This window comes from Equus caballus, chromosome 7, assembly GCF_041296265.1.
Source record: "Equus caballus isolate H_3958 breed thoroughbred chromosome 7, TB-T2T, whole genome shotgun sequence".
In the NCBI taxonomy this organism is placed as follows: domain Eukaryota; kingdom Metazoa; phylum Chordata; class Mammalia; order Perissodactyla; family Equidae; genus Equus; species Equus caballus.
The window spans coordinates 81052726-81070639 of record NC_091690.1 but is presented as its reverse complement, the minus strand read 5'-3'; the positions used below and the strand labels follow the sequence as shown (position 1 = coordinate 81070639).

At 42.7% G+C, this 17914-nt stretch overlaps 1 long non-coding RNA gene across 1 annotated transcript in view; it reads left to right on the top strand.

The window, feature by feature from the left end:
• Positions 1-8776, top strand: part of LOC111774351 (uncharacterized) — a 94827-nt gene extending 86051 nt beyond the window's left edge. The window contains exons 2-3 of the long non-coding RNA XR_002809322.2: positions 4906-5040; positions 7526-8776. This is a non-coding gene — a long non-coding RNA (uncharacterized lncRNA). The remainder of the gene's footprint in view (positions 1-4905; positions 5041-7525) is intronic.
• The last annotated feature ends 9138 nt before the right edge of the window (positions 8777-17914 follow it).

Below are 17914 nucleotides of genomic sequence, written 5' to 3'. Positions count from 1 at the left end.
CATGCTTAACGCAGATACATCAGGAAATAGCACAAACACATTGCTTTGATATCTGGAGGTAAATACCCGAAGAACAGTGAAAGATGGAAAAAGATTGTCCTTGGGCTATGACGAGGAGCAACGCAGAAGACTGTTCTTTTTCACTATTCATTTTTTAGTGGTATCAAAGCGTTGAAATATTTTTCAATATTTCAAAGAATATTTTCTCTCTCTCTTTTTTTTTAAAGATTGGCACCAGAGCTAACAACTGTTGCCAATCTTTTTTTTTTCCTGCTTTTTCTCCCCAAATCCCCCCGGCACATAGTTGTACACTTTAGTTGTGGGTCCTTCTAGTTGTGGCATGTGGGATGCCGCCTCAGTGTGGACCAACAAGGGATGCCATGTCCACGCCCAGGATCCCAACCAGCATCCTGGGCTGCCGCAGCGGAGAGCGCAAACTTAACCACTTGGCCGCGGGACCAGCCCCTCAATGAATATTTTCAATGAAATATTTTGAAACTTCATTCATTTTTTATATGGATAAAAATAAAAGCATACAAACCTGTTGTCCCAGTAATTTCATTTATATGTCTATATCCTCAGGTGATAATTCCAGATATGGGCAGAGATTCATATACAGTAGTCACTGCAGAGTTATTTATTTAGAAAAGGAAAGACTGGGAACAATGTAAATGACTAATGTAATGCAATAATTTAAAAAATTGTAGTGCCTTCATATGATGATTTTTAAAAATAACATTTTTGAGAATTATTTAATTTCACAAAAAATGCTAATTTAAAAATGAGTGAAAATAAAACCAGGATGCCAAAGTATGTATAGTCATAGTAAACAGACTGGAAGGGAATACTTCAGAACGTTTATGTATTTATCCTTGGGAATTAGGATGATAAAGTTAAGAGTCTGCCAATTGGGTTCTTTAGGAAATAAACACTGCGTTGGAGTTAGCAGTGGAAAAAGTTTGTTGGGGAGTTACACCTATGAAAAAAAGGGGAGGACGCAGGGTTGGGCAGATGGAGTGGTCAGATGTGATACAAAATCTCTGCCAGCCCAGCAGGGAACTTTGCAGCTAAGATTGCCTTTTGGAGCTGTCCTGTGATGGGTGGAAATAGCCAGGTCTTTGTACCACCAACTTCCACAGTCATTGGTTAGGGTGACTCTGAGAAGAGAGTGACCTTGGCTGGAAAGCTGAAGATGACCAAGAGGTTAAGAGCTGGAAGCTGTCACTTGACCACATTCCCTGCAGCTGAGCAGTAAATCCTTTCTTGAGAGGGAATCTGACCAGTGCATCTCTCTACCTGCAACAAAGGGTGATTTTTTTTTTTTTTGGTGAGGAAGATTGTGGCTGAGCTAACATCTGTGCCAATCTTCCTCTATTTTGTGTTTGGGATGCCACCACAGCATGACCTGATGAGCACTGTGTAGGTCCACACCCAGGATCTGAACCTGCGAACCCTGGACCAACAAAGCAGAATGTGCAAACTTAACCACTATGCCACCTGGCTGGGCCCAAAAGGTGATTTTTTAAATATGTTTTGTATATTTTTTTGTACTCTCCTAATTTTGGTACCAACTATATATATTTTTTTAATAAAAATTTTAAAATAGTAAGTAGACTCCAAAAAAAAGTCAGACGGGATCGCCTAAGGTAAAGTACATATGCTTTAGAGCATTGACCTTTTTTCTTTTGGTCAGCTATTTTGTCTGTTCAGAGGTCATCGCTGTCCTTTTTTGGCTTGTAGGCTATGCTCCAAATAGGTTAAGTTGCCAGAGCTGAGTTCCACTATCTCGTCTGTGTAATGAGGAAATCTTATCTCACTATAATTGTGAAAGTTACTCTTCCTTTGATTGATTCATTCATCCACTCAACAAACACTTGTTATGCATCTACCTGTTAAACTACTATACTAGGCACTTTGCTGGATGTAGAAATTGATGAGTTGTTGATCACACACTTATAAAGCTCACAGTTTCGTAGATGAAATGTCATGCACTTAATAATATGTTAAAAATGTACATACCCGGGGCTGGCCCCGTGGCCGAGTGGTTAAGTTCGCGCGCTCCACTGCAAGCGGCCCAGTGTTTCGTTGGTTCGAATCCTGGGCGCGGACATGGCACTGCTCATCAGACCACGCTGAGGCAGCGTCCCACATGCCACAACTAGAAGAACCCACAACGAAGAATACACAACTATGTACCGGGGGGCTTTGGGGAGAAAAAGGAAAAAATAAAAAAATCTAAAAAAAAAAAAAAAAAAATGTACATACCCTTAGAGTTTCAGTTTTGCAAGATGAAAAGAGTTCTGGAGATTGGTTGGACAACAGTGTAAATGCACTTGACACTACTGAACAGTACACTTAAAAATGGTTAAGGTGGTAAATTTTCTGCTATGTATATTTAACCGCAATTAAAAATTTAAAAAATATATATATACTGTATGACTTAGTGATTACACTTCTGACTGTGCATCCCAAAGAAACTCTCACCATGTGTACAAAGAAACAAGTGTGAGGATGTCCTCTGCAGTGTTGTTTATAATAGCAAAAAGGTGGAAACAGCCTGAATTTTTATCAAAGAGGAATGGGTAAATAAACTGTAGAATACTCATATATTGACCTGAATTGGTCTCGAAACCAATTTTGGGTGATAAAAGCAAAATGCAAAAATGATACATGTATCATGATACCATTAATGTAAATTTAAGAACACACACAACATCCCAATCCATGTGGTTCCATATGGATCCATATAACGGATCCATATATATACACAGATAAAATTAGAGGGAATGGAATGGAAGGACACACACCAAACTCATGGTGGCAGTTGCCACTGGACATTGAGAGGGGAAATGGGACTGAGTGGAAGAGTGTGTGGTTAAAGGAGACAATTTTCTCTATAATGTTTCACTTCTTTCAAAAATATGGAAGCAAATATGAAACTGTTAAGAATTGGTGGTTCTGGGTGGTGAGGAAATGTGTGATTTTTATTTTGTTACACTGTTTTGTATTTTTAATTTCGATTTTTTAAAAATAACTGCAGGGTTTAAAAAAGCTAATGATGCATGCATAAAGAGAGATATAGGTAAAGTTCTATGAGAATTCAGAACTGAGAGACATCAAAGGCAAGGTGGGAGAGAGAGAGGGGTCAGGAAAGGCATCTAAACTGAGCCTTCAAGGACGGAGAAGATGAAGATAGATGAGAGGGGGAATGTGGAGTGGTATTCCAGGCAGAGTGAGCAGCACGAAAGAGGCATGGAGACAGGAAAGCAAGAGACTCTTGAGTAGTTCAGACTGGCTGGACCAGAAGATACCTGATGACGAATAGCAGGAAGAGAGGTTTAAAAGTGGTTGCAGCCTCATCCAAAAGGAGCCTTCTATGGGAAACCAAGATTTCGGTCTGTTCTGTAGATGGTGGATTGTCATTAAGAGTTTTGGAGTTGGGAATGACAGGCACGGAACAAGATTACTCTGGTCATGAAATATAAAGTAGTTTGAATGGAGAAGGACCAGAGGCAGCGAAAGCAGCTTGGAGGAAAGGACCCTGGGAGTCCAAGGGAGGGTGAATGCACGTCCTCCCCCAGCCCCTTTTTTAACAGCCTTACTGATCCTGATGCCCTTTTGACCACACACAATAGTCTCTGAAATAGTGTTTCTGCCTCTGGGCTGATGTTTCCCAACCATTTTTCCTGTTCCAACACACGGCTCAGAGTTCTAACACACTCTCTGCAGTTACAGCAGTTCCCGGAGGCAGGGATTCTAGAGACAAGTGGTAGAAATGTGCAGTTTGAAAGAGGAGCCAAGTGATTTTCTGATCAATCATAACTTTCATCCTGTACAAACACTGTCCAAAAACGTTCGAAGATTCCCATTGCCTGGTTCTATTCAGAGATTCTGTTCCCCGAGAATGGAACAGAGGTCACATTCCTCAGCACGTCCCCGCCCAGGTCTGGTAGCAGCTAACTTCTCCGGCTGGCGCTCCTTCTCCCACACGGGTTCAACGCTCTGGCATGTTGATATGCTCTGCAGTCCCATACGCACAGCCATGCGTTTTCTCACTCTTTCTTTTCTGGGATGCTCTTCTTCTCAATCTCTGCCTATCAGACATTCTGTTCAATCGAGGGCCCAGATTCCGCTTCTTCCATGAAGCTTTTTTTTTTTTTTATCACGCCAGAGGGAATGATCTCCTTCCTCTCAGTTATCAAGGTTTCTGCTAGTCACATGACAGCTTACACTGCCTCTCTCTCTTTCTTTAACATCGTGTCTCCTCTTCTACTCCAGATTTTGAATCTCTGGAGGTAGTGACAAGTTTTTTTGTTTTCTCAATCCCTCTAGAATACATTAGCCCAGAGTCCTTGCAGGTCAAGATGTTTGATGATTAAAATAACGACCATTTATGAAAGCCTTTTAGTGCCAGTCACCATATACATTACATCTATTCCCCATAACAGCCCTAGGACATAGGTAATGTTGTTCCCATCTTACAAAAGAAGAAACAGAGGCTCAGAGATATTGATTAACATGCCCAATATATATAGCTAGAAAATAGGAGATTTAAGATTTGAATAGGGCTCTGGTAGGCCCTGAAGCTTGTGTTGTTTTCATTGCATTATGCTGCTTTTCTTATGTAATAGTTGAATGAATGAAAGAATAAATTTTTGAGCACTTTTTTTCAACTTGCTTTTCTTTGGCGTATTTCCTCCCTGGAGGTTTACCCAGTTGTTAAAGCAGAAGGAAATACCAGTCACTCTTTCTTGCCAGCTGTATTAGTTTCAAGTAATAGAATCCAACTCATACTGACTTGCACAATAAAAGTAAACATGTTGGTTAATAAATCAAGGAGCCCCTCGGTGGACTGCTGGCTTTAGCATTGGATCAATGTTGCAACAAATTTGCGCTCTCTTTCAGTCTTGTTTTCCTCGGAGTTGACTTCATTCCCTATGTGGTGACAAAGATGGCCACCAGCAGCTAGAGGTTACATTCCATCAACTTAGTAGACGAGCAGAGAGTGCCTCTTTTCTAATAGCTCCAGTAACATTCCAGGTGAGACTGTTGTTGGCCCAGCTTTGGTCACAGGCACATCCCCGAAACAATCGCTGTGTCCAAGGGATGTTGTGCTGCTCTGATTGGCCAGGGCTAAAGCTGTAGTTTGGGTCAACCCTACCAGAACTCTATGGTTTGAGAATGGGAAAGGAATAATTATAGTATCAGACCAAAAGGAATGCTGGGCAGGCAAAGTGGATGTCCATTACACACACATTCACTGAAATAGGACTCAGTCTTTGATCCAGGGTGACTATGCCTGAGTAGAGACTGCAGGTGACTCCATGATCTGTCCTCAAAGGGCACTACACAGGGCCATGCTATTCCTAGTTGGGTCCCAAGGGTTGCACTATCCTTCAGAGCAGTTATATAATAAGACATTCTACTTACGGGAAATGGTTCATGCCTGGCTTGAGTCCTATGGTAGCCTACGGCCAACTGAGAGGAAGAGACTGGGATCTGATACCACAAGGGGACACAGTGTCAGCTGCAGTAGCACCGGCCAGGCTAAATCTGCTGTTGGGAGGGCACAATGACAAATAGCAAGCAGTAGTATAGGCAAGCAGGTGATATCTGGGGCCAAACAGAAAATGATATGTTGTCTTAATGGGAGACAGAAAATTCTGAGACAGGAGACACTCAGGATTTCAGACAAACAGATAAATGTGGTCAGCAGGTAGCAGGACCCCAGCCATTAGACTGAAGTTCAGGGGCATTCCAGTCCCAAGGAGTGGGGAATTGAGAAGAGCAAGCATGCCCCAGTTGCAGGGGGATCAGGACACTGGGCAGAGTATCAGGATTGGATCTAAGGGACTAAGCTGAAATCCACGGACTGGATCCGGAGTCCAAGGCAGGGCTGAGTCTTAAGAATGAGACTGAAAGTCAGTTATCTGATAGAACTGGGACATAAGTTCAGACCAGTATTAACCTTGATAGGAAACCCTAGAGTAAGGGACTGAAGTGTCACAAAGTCCTCCTGCCTCTGTGCAGGATGATGTCCAGTGAGTGGCTCAACACTGAGCCTACAGGTGCTATTGAATGGCCTCAGCTCAGGGGAAGGAGGGGGACAGAAGCTGGTCCCACGACAAGGTCTAACAAACTAAAAAAATGTAAGAGGCATGTGTCCTCTCATTGGCATGCATAACCCCATAAAAAATTAAATTGAAAAAATTTCAGCTGGAATGTATTAAGAAACAAAGAGAATTGGGAAAGAAATAGATGCAATTGTAACAGGATGTTAAATGAGATTTTCCTGTTCTCTTAGTTTCAGAGCTTGGAATAATAGGTGGCAAGTACCCCCATATTATAAGGAGATGTGTCATATCATTTATGCATGACTTGCTCAAGGGGTGGCCCCAAAATAGCTTCTGGAACCTGTAGCCTGTCACCCACTTTTGGCCTGAGAAAAGAAAATCAAAAAAAGGAGGCTTGGGGCCGGCCCAGTGGCACAGTGGTTAAGTGCACACATTCTTCTTCAGTGGCCCAGGGTTCACCAGTTGGGATCCCGGGTGCAGACATGGCACCACTTGGCAAGCCATGCTGTGGTAGGCATCCCACATATAAAGTAAGGGGAGATGGGCATGGACGTTAGCCCAGGGCCAGTCTTCCTCAGCAAAAAGAGGGAGATTGGCAGCAGATGTTAGCTCAGGGCTAATCTTCCTCAAAAAAAAAAAAAAAAAAAAAAAAAAAGAGGTTTGAAAAGTAAGGATTTCTTCAAAGAGAACTATCAGAGTGCTGTGGTTCTCTCATTCTCCAGTCAGGGGAAGGTAAAGAGTAGGGACCTGCCAGGAGGGGAGATTAACTAACATCTCCTGGTGGATGGGGCTGAATGGAAGAGATGCCCTGAGGTGGGTGGGAACCAGAGCAGAGCATTGTGAGAGAATTCTTGAAGCAATCTTGAAGTCCCCTGAGTTGTGGAGTAGAGAGACTGATGTCTTATCTCTCCTGAGAGCTAGATGAGAGGCTGGCTGGAGGACCAAAGGTTAAGGGGCTAGGGAAGGAGAGTTGAAGGAGTGAGTTTAAAAGGCAATAGTAAGAAAGAATAAAATTATCCCTTCCTTTGGATACAAGGTAAGAAGCCTGAGTTCTCCTTTCAGCTCTACCACAAGTTAGCTTTGCTAGTGCAGAAAACCACTTCACCTCTCTGGGTCTCAGCTTTCTCTTCTATAAAAGGAAGAATTGGACTAGACTGTTTTTAAGGTAGCTTGAAGGGAACTCCATGACTTTCTAATGCTATGGGTGCATCGGCTGAGCTCTATGGTGACTCATGGACTGGGATGGATTATGATGGTACATATCCATTCCATTACACTCGGCCCTAGAAATTCAGGTCTCAGGGGTGCAGCATTCTCTGCTTCCTCTACCCCCTCTTCTCTTAGCAAGTATTTAAAAGATGAACCAATTAAAAATTTTTAAAAGAAAAAGTTACCCATAATATCACTAATCTGGCACATTACTAATTATATTTTGGTGTATTCTTTTCCAGACCTTGACCACCTATCTGCATCTTTGCCCCAGTTGCAATCACTGGCACATGCTTTTTGTGTTCTTACAGCCTACCAGTTCAATCAACTGTGCGTGACCAAGAGGACGGAAAGCTTGGGGTGCTTCCAGTTATTGCACAATAAAAGCAGGCAAGGAACAAGTTGGCCTTTGATAAAACAGTCTTTTGGGGCACAGAACTACTCTGGTGTGGCCTCTCTTCCTCCGTGAGTCCCCTTCCCCTCCTCGCCCTCACTTCCTGATCCTTCAGCAACAACAGGAACTCAAGAGGCCCGGCAGGGCTAAGCCACAGCAGCCTCTGATCTACATGAAATTCACTTTGAGGCTGCTTCTGGATTAGAAATACCAGGTGATCCATTTAACAGACATCACAGCAGCCACCAGAGAGTTATGTGAAGCCCCTAAAATGACAGAGAAAACCAATGTCAAGGGGACGTGTTGGTGATTCTGCTATAGTTAAGACAGGAATGAGGAGATGTTCACAGTCAGCAAAGTGATGACACTCCAGCCACTGAGTGCCAACTCTTGTGTCTCAATCCCTATGACCTCAGTCCTACTGACAGGAGCACATCTAAGACCAGCTCCAGCCAAGTCAAGCTCTTTGAAGTCTTTGTACATCTTCATCTAGGCAGAGGTGGAGATGGTTCAGACTGGGCCTTGAGATGCTGTCCCTTAAAACTTAGTCTAGTATTGTGGAAGTGTAAAGAGCAAGGTGAAGCACAGTGGGGTTAGAGACATAGGTAGGGACTGAGTCCCTGGAGCTTGCAGGGGAGGAGCCTCAGAGGGTTTGCAACAGGGATGTGACAGGCTCGGATCTACGTTTTGGAAAGATCGCCCTGTAACAATGTGGGGAACGCCTTGAAAAGGGCAAGACTAGAGGCAGAGAGCTGAGGTTATTACAGTAGTCTGGTTAAGACATTCAAATATCTCTTGGTGGTCACCAGAGGGGAAGGAGGTGGGGGAGGGCGAAAGGGGTAAAGGGACACATATGTATGGTGACGGATAAAAATTATACTGTTGGTGGGCCCAGCCCATGGCCGAGTGCTTGAGTTCATGCGCTCTGCTTTGGAAGCCCAGGGTTTCATTGGTTCAGATCCTGGGCGTGGACATGGCACAGTTCATGAGGCCATGCTGAGGCGGCATCCCACATAGCAAAACCAGAAGGACCTGCAACTAGAATATACAACTATGTACTGGGGGGCTTTGTGGAGAAAAAGAAGAAGAAGAAGAAAAAGATCATCAATAGATGTTAGCTCAGGTGCCAATAAGAAAAAAATTAGACAATTGGTTGTGAACATGATGCAGTCTATACAGAAGCTGAAATATAATAATGGACACCTGAAATTTGCACAGTTATAAATCAACATGACCTCAATAAAACAATTTTTACAAAAAGACATTCAAATATCTAGAGAAGCACAGAATTTCATTATTAAAGGAGAAAAAAGAGGACCAAATACACTGGGTGGTAGAGAAAATACTATCTCCTTGGACAGCGCCATAGGTAAAATACCTTTTTTTTTCTTGTGGGCTGGCCTTTTCTTTTGGCTTTGAAGATTTTAAGGAAATACATGTGGGTTTTTTCTGATTACTAAAGCAATCCATACTCGTAAAAATTTCAAACATTCCGCAATATTTAATTTATGAAGTAAAAGTCTTGCACAAGCCTACCTGCCAGAGGTAACAGCTGTTACTAGGGGAATACCTTTTCTCACAGTGGGAAAGCCTGCTCTTACCAAACAAAGGACTTGAAATGCCTCACAACCAGACCTCAGAAGGCTCAGATCCCCTGGAGAGTAAATGATGAAAGATTAATCAGTGGAGGAAAGGTGTACAGAAATAACTGTGGGTGAAAATATCAAATGCTGAAGGAGCTGACTATTCCCAATCATTTTCTGCTCAGGAGTTCTTTTGCCTGAAGCTATCTAGGCGGCTTCACTAAGTGGGTGCCTAGTGTTTACTTCAGCGGAAGAAAGGAGCTCTAGAAATTCACCTTCCTTCTTGGTTAAGTGTTCGTGTGTTGCAGTTTTAATTGAAAACAAAGTGTCCTGAGGCTAAAAAGGTTTTCTGTTCCAGGCAGGCCTCCTGACATGATAGGTAGCAACAGAAAATAATTCAGGATGTTTGTGCCCAATTCAATTGTATGTATCAGATCTGGGTAATAATCCCTGTTTGCCTCCCCAGGAAGATGATGAGGCAATTGAGTGATTTCTTCTTGGTTTCCTGCTTTTGAAATCATAGAAAAAATCTAGACTCGAGATCTTTTACAAGAAAGAATTGTCCTTTCTAGACAATTCTTGGAGAATCTCTTTAGAAAGAAAGTCTTTCTTGGAACCGATTCTGGAGTTTACCAATTTTTACCATCAGAAATTCTCAACTCTTTCAATTGCACATAACATAAACCCAATTCAAGCAGCCTTAGGTGAAAAAGGGGAAGTTATTGTTTCATTCCTCTAAAGCCCGGCCGAGGTGGAGCTGGCTTCAGGGATACAAACTCCATCAGGAACTATAAGTGATTTTGAGAAATTCTCCTTCAGTATCTGCTTGATGCTTGCGTGGAGGAGGTGCACTCTCAGAAGCTGTGGAGTGACCAGGTGTGGCCATGTGCATGTCAAAACACTGAAAGTTAATCTTCAAAGACAGAGGCTATCAAAACAGCTGTGCAGAGAAATAGAGCAAGAGATGGTAAGAGGACTGCCAGGATCACAGTTCCTGATGGTTTTCCAGATCCTGGCTTTTTTTCCCTTTGTATCCTGGCTACCTTGGGGCTTTGCTGAAATACCTTCTCTTTGCAGTAGTTTGAAGTGAATTCCTGTTACTTGCAACCCAAAGAATCACGACTGCTATGGACTGAACGTTTGTGTCCCTCAGATTCATATGTAGAAGCCCCTAACCCCGAATGTGGTAGTATCTGGAGATGGGCCTTTGAGAGGTGGTTAGGTTTAAATGAAGTGATGAGAGTAGAGGCCCGGTGATGGGATTAGTGCTCTTCTAAGAGGAGGAAGAGACACCAGAGCTCTCTTTCTCTGCCATGTGAGGACACAGCAAGTAGGTGGCTGTCTGCAAGCTAGGAAGAGAGGTCTCACCAAAAACGGAATCAGCAGGCACCTTGATCTTGGACTTAGCCTCCAAAACTGTGAGAAATAAATGTCTGTGGTTTAAGCCACCCAGTCTATGGTGTTTTGTTACAGCGTCTGGAGCTGACTAGGACAATGACTAAGACAACTACTAAATAAAATTAGTGATAGCTTTTGCTGTATGCTTTCTGCAAGCTATGGAGAAAACATCTCTCCTATACTGAAACTTCCTCTCAAACGTCACCAATTTCTAATTGCCAAACCCAATGACTTTTACTCAGTTTTCCTTCTTCTTTGCCATGTTGACCATCCTTGCCTTCTTGAATCTCTTCTCCCTTGGCTTCCATGAATCCCCCTCTGTGGATTCTCCTTTTAGTTCTCTGATGGTTCTTTCTCAGCATCCTTCACTGTTTTCTTGTCTCCACTTGCCCTATACAGGGGATCTCTAAGATTCTCTCCTTGGCCATCTTCCCATCTTGCTCTACCATCTTTGCTGCATAACTTTATCTACTCCCATAATTTTCTCTCTCACTCATAGGCTGATGACTTCCTCATTTATTATTCATAGCCTTAAAGTTAGCTGAGCTTTAGGTCCTATTTTTTACTCTCCTGGTGAATATCCCCACCTAGATAATCTGCAAACACTGTAAACATGTCCCAAACTGACTTTCTCCTATCCCTAACCTGTCTCAAGTTACTTTTCTAGCCACCAGTACCTCCCACACAGAACCGCTCTTGCAAGCCACAGTCTTGTAGTCTCAAGCCCTGTCTTGTAGCCTTCCTTTCCCAATACCTCGTCTCCTCTCCCTAGACTCCCTGTCTCAGTACCCCCTTCTTCCGACCTCAGCCTTGCTCCCATTCTTTCTTTCTTGTCTAAATCCTGCCTTGTCCCAATATTCACCCTCCCCCTTTCAGCCTTGCTGAGTACCTCTTTCCCAGGACATGTTTACACTTCCAGCATTTGCTTATGGTTTCCTTCTCCCTCTTTCCCCTTGTATTTTGTTATGCCGTTTCCTCATCTTTGTCCTAACTACATCCTATTCATCTTTCAAATTCCAACTCAAATGCTGTTTCCTCCATGAAGCCTCCTGACGCACCCTGTCAGGATCAAGCATTCACCTCTTTGGGCTCCCGCAAAACCACCAGAGCAAGCACTCTATCTGACTTGAGTTATTGCTAGTTGTGTATTTTGCTTTCTCTCCTGGTAGAGGGTGATTTTCCTTGAGGGAAGGACCTTTCATAACAGCACACTGCACAGTTCAGATGCTCAATAGTATTTGTCAAATTGAATCATAGAAGAAACTATCTGGAAAAACTGCAGAGGTCTTTGACAAGAGGCAATGTAGCTTAAGAAAGACATTAATACCTTGGGGGAAGGCTTTCTGACAGAAATTCTTTACTGTTAAAAAATGGCATGAGAGACGGGCAATAGCGGACAGGGCAGATGCCCTCTTTACTCTTCTCGGTAGGTGATTGAATTTGGTCTTTATCCTACGAACTGCGTGGGCCTTACCTTTAAAATGTCTGTTTTGAATAAGCTAAGATTTCTTGAAATTCATATCCTGAGGGATTTTATTCTTTAAGTAAGCAGAAGGGAGAACTCTGAGCCGATGTGTTTATGGTTCTGATATGCAGTGGGCCCCAAATGTATGAGTAGCTGGCTTACAGAGAAATCTCAACCTATCAGGGCATAAGAAGTGGTGGAGCATATTGTTTAGGAGCTCGGCTCTGGAGCAGGACTGCTGGGGTCTGTATGGGGCAAATTAACTTCTCTGTGCCTCAGTTCCCTCTAGGGTCCAGTGGATATTGTAATGGACCTACCTCACAAGGTTATTATGAGGATTAGACAGGTTAATATATGTAAAGTTCCGGAACAGGCTAAGGGCACAATAAGCACTCAGTAATTATTAGATGTTACTATTTTTGATTACCACTTTCTATGACGATGTGGCAAACCCCCTCTTGTGTACTTTAATGACACCCTGGACAGATTCTCTGACTTGACTCCTAAAACTCAGTTCAGTCTGGTTTAAAACGTCAATCTCATGTTTGGCTCATAGCTCTCTGCCTCCCCCAATACAAGCAAAACTTATGGTAGGAGGAGATGGGTTGACTTTTTCAATCCTCCTCCCACCCTGGTGCCCTGGAGGGCAGGTGGACGCTGGTTCCTGCCCTGGGACACCTCATCCCCTTCCTTGTTCTTGGAAAGGGGTCAGGGGAGAGGGAGGAGGCAGTCAGAGGTCTTCTTGTATAGCTAGTTGCCTCTTGTTAGGGAGGTGTCCCCAAATCTACTGGTTTGGTTCTGCTACTGCTGTGGCCTCTGATGAAGTGGTAGTCGCCACCCATTGGTGCACAGTCTCTTGACACAAACGGTTCGGTTTTAGCCCAGATAGCTCTTTAGCATTAGATTATTGAAGCACACTTGATGCTGGAGAGGAGACTGGAGATGATACTCGATTTTGTTGTGGTGGTTGTTGTTATTGTTCTGACAAGTAGGGACAGTTTACAAGCAGAACACTCATTTCCCACAATGCTGCTGAATAACCTCCCAATGTGGCTGAACCAGATCAGAGACCCGAAGGCCAGATGCTGCTCACAGTGTTTCTGGACTTCAAATACTTTAAAGACAGCAACAACCCCGAATAATATTTACTGAATATCTACCAAAGCTAGGTACTTAGTATACATTATCTGTTCTATGTGATAAGATTATTAGCTCCATTTTACAGATGAGGAAAGTGAAGTAAGAAGAATTACATCGACTGCCATTATTTCTGCAGGTTCTTTTTCTTATACACTAATTTCCACACTGACCCAAAAAATCTAGTTAAGATTTCAGAGAGGTAATATTGACAAAGTCATATTTTGGACATTTAGAATATCACTGTGATTGCTAATGTTAATTTTTTTCTGATGCAAATATTTATCTTTACTTGGTATCAATTCACCACAGGTATAAGGGCCATAAAATGTCTTATTTTTTACCATTCTTACAGTCTTTTAACTACAGAGAACTAAAGAAAAGGATGACTTTATTGTTGGTAAGTCCAACAGGCACTTTTTCTGTCCTTTTAAAATGTTTCTTCGCAGGGCTGGCCCCGTGGCCGAGTGGTTAAGTTCTCGCACTCTGCTGCAGGCAGCCCAGTGTTTCGTTGATTCGAATCCTGGGCGCGGACATGGCACTGCTCATCAAACCATGCTGAGGCAGCGTCCCACATGCCACAACTAGAAGGACCCACAACAAAGAATATACAACTATGTACTGGGGGGGGCTTTGGGGAGAAAAAGGAAAAAAATAAAATCTGGAAAAAGAAAATGTGCCTTCGCTACGCATGTGTGGTCTCTCTTCACCTTAACTGAGCAAACTTTGTCATTACTAATTTGCATGTTCCACTGAACAATGTGTTTGAGGGGGACTCTTCCAAAAGCTATTGAGGAAAACGTGTTTTGGTTACTCTTAGATTTGCTAATGTCTTTTGATTTGCTTTGATCTCAGATACCGGTGGTGAAACTAGCACTGTGTGGGTGGTGCAGTCACACCAGGTACAGAAACCTGGGGCCAACAGCACAACTAGAAGTTGGCAATGGACATGATAATCCCAATTCGTTTTTGTTTTTGTTTTTGGCAAGAAGATAATTCACTGAAAATTAAAAATCCTCTTTTGAAACCATCAAACAAATCACTCCTCTAAAGCTCTAGCACTTAATCACTTGTCTCTCATCTATTCAATTAAAAATAAGCTTATTTAGGGGCCAGCCCCGTGGCCAAGTGGTTAAGTTCACGCAATCTGCTTTGGCAGCCCGGGGTTTCGCCAGTTCGGACCCTGGGTGTGGACATGGCACCACTCGTTAGGCCACACTGAGGCGGCATCCCACATGCCACAACTAGAAGGACCCACAACTAAAAATACACAACTATGGACCTGGGCGCTTTGGGGAGAAAAAGGAAAAATAAAATCTTGGAAAAAAAAAGTTTATATAAAAAGCTATGTGCTGGGGCCGGCTGGTGGCCTAGTGGTTAAGTTCCCGTGCTCAGCTTCAGTGGCCTGGGGTTCGCTGCTTCGGATCCTGGGCTGGACATGCGCACTGCTTATCAAGCCATCCTGTGGCAGGCGTCCCACATATAAAGTAGAGGAAGATGGGCAGAGATGTTAGCTCAGGGCCAGGCTTCCTCAAAAATAAAAGAGGAGGATTGGTGACAGATGTTAGCTCAGGGCTAATCTTCCTCAAAAAAAAGAAAAAAAAAAGCTACATACCAGGCACTTTCAAGGTGCTAGAACACTGTAGTAACCAAGACAGACAAGGTATTTGCTTTCACTTGCTTAGGTCTTAGCTAGACAGACAGATAATAATCAAATAAATAATATAATTTCAGATGATGTGATGTGAGGAAAATAAGACTGTCACGAAACGGAGTGATGGAAGGAGGGTAATATTAAATAGGATTCTCAGGAAGGACTGACATTTGACTGAGACCTGAATGAGGAAGAGGCAGCCACTCAAAGATTTGGGAAAAGAGCCTCTCAAATCACAGGGCTGGCAGGTGCAAGGGCCTGAGGAGTTATGTGGTGACTTTTAATGTTTTGGGTACTGAGAATGCAGCCCTCTCTCCATTCCCCAACCCTCACTGATGAGAACCCAGCAGTAAATACAGTGAAAGATTGCAAGATTTTGCTTAACTTGTGCAAGGTAAAAGAGCTGGTATGGAAATAAGCAAAAGTCAAGAAGAAAACAAAAGTGAACTGGAGCCTAAAATTATACCAGGCTTACTGAGAACTTCTTCTATCATGAAGGTGAATTCTAGGAAGGTCAGTTTAGTTTTGTCGATTCAACAAAGTTATTAAGCAGCAAGGAATCTGCCCTAAGTCACTCTTCTCTGCTTAGGGCATCACTTTATTTATAACTAAATGTTTCCTGAAGTAAAATGGGAAACAACCACTTTGCTGTCTATATTTACGGTTCTCGACAGAGATGCTCCAGTAGGCCTTCTTATGTTTGTGGCAAACTGCTTTTAACCATGCATCAAAGCAACAAAAATAGTTTTCATGTGATGATGTCTTTGGAAGTCTGGCACAAAATGTGATTTCACTTCGTGAGTGTGGTGTGACAGCTGTAAATTGCCACATTCCAGTTTAATGCTTCAATGTTGTATTTTCAGTGTGACTGAGTCGCTGGCTTTTTCTGGCTTTCACTGCCTTTTGCACAGAGAAGCTGGCACTCAGACAAATCCCCTGAGACATCCTCACAAAGGGATGCTGACAGATCTGTCTCTCAGGGGTTCTGGCTGGGCAGCGTTCCATCCAGACGGGCTGGGCATGAGCATGAGTGTCTGTGTCTGTCCGTCTATGGGAATGTCTTCTCACTCTGTCTTGCCAGCAGCCAAGAGGAATAGAGAGCCCCTGGGGTGGAAGTTCTGCCCTGGGGCCAGCATGCTCTGGTGGGAAGGCACTGGACCGGGTTAATAGGGCAGGAGTCTTATCAAGGAAGCCAGAAGTAGTGTTGCAGGCTGGAGAATTAAATTTTCCTCCACAGTATATGGGTGGGTCATTGAGTAAGTGCTTAATAAATAATTAGTGGAGAGTGTTCAGGCACGCTCCTCAACACTTGTGAGGTGTAGACAAATGCCTAACTCAAGAAATTCACCCTATCTTGTCTGGGGAAATAGCCTATAGCTGCCAACCCTTTATTTAGCTACCCAACCTCAACCCCAACACTGCTTACAACTCATTCAATGAATATTCAACCAGTTTTTATCAAGTACTTCTTTTGTGCCAGGCATTGTCGTCTGCTTAAGATATACAGAAATAAACAAGACAGATTGTTCTAGAATTAATTGTACACACAAAAGTGTTATAATGGTTATCCTGAGGGAATAGAATTAGCTGGTGATATGGACAAAGACTCAATTTTTACTTTTTGAACTTTGCCATTTGAACTTTTTGTAACAATTTTTTGGCAATAATTTTTTTTGTAACTCAACAAAAATCTTCTGAGCAATTGTTTGTACCAGGCAATCCTCTGAGCTTTGAGAAGACAGCAGTGAATGAAGCAGAAAAAGCTTCCATTCCAAATTGGCAACACAAAACAAGAAAATCCATACAAACATGCCATATAATATAATGATGATGTGTGCTGAGGAAAAAATAATTTTTAAAAAGAAAAGTGTTCATTTAAAAGAGTTATTACATTCTGATTTGTTCAGATAATCTCGACTCTTTAGAGACCAGGATTCTTTGCCAGCCTAGGCAAATAGCAGCATTGAGAGCAAGGGGCTAAAGGGCCAAGCTTCGAAGCCTTGAACCATTTGGACTCTTGTCCAGCACTCTCTCCACCCAGAACTAACGAAAAGGCAGTCTGAGTCGCCTGTGTTCTTTTGGCACAAGAGTGATGTCAGTTCAGATAGTTGACCTGGCTGGGTGCTCTTGACCAGGCCACCTTTGACCTTTCCCCACCCAGTTTTGGGGACAGAACTGACTGCTGTGCCAGTATTTGAAGGTACCGATCCTGCCTACTCCACCTCCACAGGCTATTTCTTTCCAGCGTCACCTGCTGGTTTCCAGGGATCTGATCCCACTGGCTTCCGGCCTGCCTTGTTTGACAGCTGCCTGAACACTAGGACTTAAAAAATTAGTTCTAAATGCATGACTCCAGCCACCACATTCCCATCTATTTTTAGGACAATATCCTCCTTCTTTGGCTCCTTGAAAAATTACTTTTCTTTTTCTGTTTCTAAACTGTTTCCATTCCCAATGCAGACCGAGGTCTCCTCACCTGGGAATGCAAAGCTGGGGAGTTTCAGTTCCTGCTCACAGCCAAGGAGAAGGCGCTGTTTTTACTAAATTCCTCTAGTCAAAGAAGAGAGATGACTTGACATGATATTAACTTAAACAAACACAGCAAAAATTGTATGCACACTAACATTGCAAACATTTAAAAGTCTTTTTTTGCTTTTATTCCAATCATAAAGGTAACACAAGCTTATTGCAAAAGCTTTAGAAAATACAGTACAAATAATTTACACTTTACTATTTTCATTTGGATCTGTTCTCATGCTTACAAGTTTGTTGTTGTTATTAGTTAAATATATTAACTATATTTCATGCATACAGGACAAAATTCAAAAAGTAAAATCTCTCAGTTCCCCTGCCATCCAGTTCCTTTCCACTTTCCAAGCAAATTGTTCACAGTATTATTTTATAATCTTTTTTATTTCTATAAAATGTGTAGTAATGTCCTACTTTCTTTTCTGACTTTAGTGATTTGATTTTACTCGCTTTATATCTTAGTCAATCCAG